This window comes from Arachis ipaensis, chromosome B02 (assembly GCF_000816755.2).
Source record: "Arachis ipaensis cultivar K30076 chromosome B02, Araip1.1, whole genome shotgun sequence".
Lineage (NCBI taxonomy): Eukaryota > Viridiplantae > Streptophyta > Magnoliopsida > Fabales > Fabaceae > Arachis > Arachis ipaensis.
Window position 1 is genome coordinate 108,043,844 of NC_029786.2, and position 4,173 is coordinate 108,048,016.

A 4,173-nucleotide genomic window follows, 5' to 3' on the forward strand; every position below is an offset into this window, starting at 1 on the left:
ATATGTGACCTTCTTACACTATCTTGGATTGAAAATCACATACTACTATGTGAGTTGAGCATACCAAGATTGAAAATGATAGAACAAGACATGTGTGATGTGAACACTTATATGAATATAGGGCATTTTTTTATTTTTAATATTGGATTAATAATAGTATTTTTTTTTAATTCTGAATTTGTGGTATTTTTTTGAAATATGAGATGATTTAATTTAAAGAGTAAAAATCAGACCGTTTGAGTTTTGAGAAGTATAAAAATCAGATTATCCGATTTTTGGGTATAAAAATCAGACTCTCTGATTTTTGTACTTGGATACTCTAATTTATGTACCTCTCATAATTTTAAAAAATACTAAAAATTATAATATTAAAATATATCATTCATTCCACTTTTATATTTAAAATTTTTAGTCAATACAGGAAGCTAAAGGAGTAGAAAAATAAACAAAAATGAAGAAAACACTTTTATAATAAAAAAAATGCAGTTATATTTTTTTATTTTATAAAATCATCCATATTGTTAGAAAATTAAATCAAGAGGTATGCAAGTAACAAAAGTTTAGAAAAGTCAAAGGCAAAATTCAATTTGAATTTTGAGTGGTTACAAGTTCATGGTTCATCACCAAGATTCTACAAACTTCTTGTGCTATCTATCAACTTGCATGGATTAGAATTTTCATGAAGCATGGTTAAGGAATTAAAGAAGCAAAGTTTGAGTTGAATACAATAATCATCAATTGGCTAGATATTGCTAGAAGCTAACATATTGGAAACTTGAAGATCTTTGAAGAACATTCAAGAGAATAGCACAACTACAACATTCTAAAACATTGAAGAAATTCAAAATTAAATTGAATTGAAATTAGAAGATTATGGAAACTACATGAATACAAGTTGAAAGAAGATTCATGAAGCCAACTCATAAAATAGTGGTCATTACAAAATTGAGTTGTGATTCATAAATTATTATTTTAGTAGGAAACTTTGCCTATATAAAGGCACATATTCCTTATGTATTTTGTGTGTTCCATAATGAAATGTGTATGTTTTGAAATGTAAAAATTCTCTCCTTTGTTTTATAAGTGTTAGTGAGTTTGAGAGATAAAAAATATGATAGTGTCATTTATATGAGTGAGTGATCCTAGGGCCAAGGGCCAATTAGTTGTGGGTATTATACTTACATTTGGTATTAGAGCTGGTTAATCCAGCGCCTGGTATTTGAGATTAGAGTTTGTGAGGTGTGGGAGAGTTCTCACATAGTTGTTTATTCATAGAGCCGGTATGGTAAACACTTTTAATATTGTGTGGTCCGGTCCCAAGTTAGATGGAAAACTTGATTATAGTTATTGGGAGACTTTGATGTCTACCCATTTGAAGGCCCAGAACCTGTGGAATTTCATTGAACCAGGTTTGCAAGAAGGAGCAGATGCTGCTCAATAGAGGAGAGATCAATTGGCGCTATCTCAAATTCATCAAGGAGTAGATTATACGGTGTTTGGTAAAATAGCAAATGCCAAAAGTGTAAAGGAAGCATGGAACACGTTGAAGCTATCATACAAAGGCGTAGATAAAGCTCAGAAAGCAAAGCTACAGTCTTTAAGAAGAGAATATGAAAGGTACGAGATGTCTAGCTCAGAAACCGTTGAGCAATATTTTACTCGTGTTACAAACCTTGTCAATAAGATGAGAGTCTATGGAGAAGATATGCCCGATAGCAAAGTGGTGGAGAAAATTCTTCGCACCATGCCAATGAAGTATGACCATGTGGTGACTACGATACTAGAGTCCCATGATATGGATACTATGACGATTGCAGAGTTGCAAGGAACTATGGAAAGCCACATCAGCAGAATATTGGAGAAGTCAGAAAAATCAACTGAGGAAGCTCTGAAAAGCCGAGTGAATTTCAACAACGTTGTAGAATCAAGCCGTACACAAGAAGGACGAGGTCGTGGTTTTAATTTTCAAAGTAGAGGTCGTGGCAATTACAACCAAGGAAATTATAATAATTTTACACCACCTAATCAAGGAAGAGGTGGAACGAATTTCAGGCCTGTCAACCGAGGAAGAGGTCGAGAAAATTTTCATCAAGAAAGAACTAATTTCAACTGCTTTCATTGTGGAAAGTATGGACACAAAGCAGCAGATTGCAGATTCAAAATGGTGGATAACAATCAAGCACACGTTGCAGAAAATCAACATCAAAATACTGATGAAAAATCGGGTACTCAGACTTTATTTTTTACAAGTAATTCATGTGCTGAAGATGAAAATATATGGTACTTGGATAATGCTTGCAGTAATCATATGTCTGGTAGAAAGGAGTTATTTTCTTCATTAGATGATTCAGTTAAACTATTATTGAAGTTTGGTAATAGTACAAAGATTCCTATTGAAGGAAAAGGGCACATACCAATTAGATTGAAGGATGGTTCTCTGAGTTATATTTCTGATGTTTTCTATGCTCCTGAACTTGATTACAATTTACTGAGTATGGGGCAATTATCTGAGAAGGGATATAAGATGATAACTTATCATGGATATTGCACTGTATTTGACAACAATGGAAGGTTCATTGATAAAGTAAAGATGACTTCAAACAGAATATTTCCATTAAAAATTCAACATGTTAATCCCTCTTGCATGAGCTCTGTGATACTTAATGATAACTGGCTGTGGCACATGCGGTTCGGACATTTTTATTTTTCTGGTCTAAACTACCTGTCAAGGAAAGGACTTGTTTCTGGCCTACCACGGATTCATATTCCTAATTGTGTTTGTGAGATTTGTCAACTGGAAAAGAAGCACAGAGATTCATTCCCTACAGAAAAGTCATGGAGAGCCAGAAGATTACTTGAAATTGTGCATTCAGATCTCTGTTCTGTAGAAGTTCTAAGTAATGGTGGTAGCAGGTACTTTATCACTTTTATTGATGATTTTAGTAGATATACATGGGTATACTTTCTGAAGCAGAAATCAGAAGCATGTGATGTCTTTAAGACATTCAAGGCATTTGTCGAAAAACAAAGTGGCTATAAAATCAAAATTCTCAGAACAGACAGAGGAACAGAATATCTTGCGTGTTCAGAATACTTTAAGCAACACAGAATTCAATACCAACTAACAACTAGATATACTCCTCAACAAAATGGAGTTGCTGAAAGAAAGAATAGAACCATCATGGATATGGTAAGATGCATGCTCAAGTCAAAACAAATGCCTAAAGAATTTTGGGCAGAAGCAGTCGCCACAGCAGTTCATATTTTAAACAGGTGTCCAACAAAAAGTGTTCGTGATAAAACTCCAGAGGAAGCTTGGAGTGAAAAGCGGCCTTCCATCCATCATTTCAGAGTCTTTGGGTGTATTGCTTATGCCCATGTACCAGATCAATTAAGAAGAAGTTAGATGACAAAGGCGAGAAGTGTATCTTTATTGGCTATAGCACAGACTCAAAAGCATACAAGTTGTACAATCCAGAAACAAAGAAAGTAATCATCAACAGAGACGTGATGTTTGACGAGAAAGCCATGTGGGACTGGGACACAAAGACAGAAAAGCATCCGATTGTGATTTCAAATACATGTGATGATGAAGAAGAAAGACAACCGGAAGCAACCGAACAACCAGAATCATCTAGAAGACCTCAAAGAGAGCGGAGACTACCTGCTAGATTAGCAGATTATGAAGTTGGCAATGACAATGATCCGTCCGATGAAAAATCATAAATTTTGCTCTATTTTCAAATTGTGAGCCATTGAACTTTGAAGAAGCCTTTAAAGACAACAATTGGAAGAAAGCAATGGGTGAGGAGATTCATGCCATTGAGAAGAATGACACATAGGAGCTGACAGATTTACCAACAGATAAGAAGCTGATTGGAGTAAAGTGGGTTTACAAGACTAAGTACAAACCCAATGGTGAAGTTGATCGTTTCAAAGCAAGATTAGTTGCAAAGGGATACAAACAAAAACCAGGTATCGACTACTTTAAAGTATTTGCTCCTGTTGCTAGATTAGACACTATTCGTATGATTATTTCACTCTCGACTCAAAATAAGTGGAAGATACATCAAATGGATGTTAAGTCTACATTTCTAAATGGCACTTTAGAAGAAGAAGTGTATGTTGAGCAACCTGCAGGATATGAAGTTCTTGGAAAAGAAGATAAAGTTT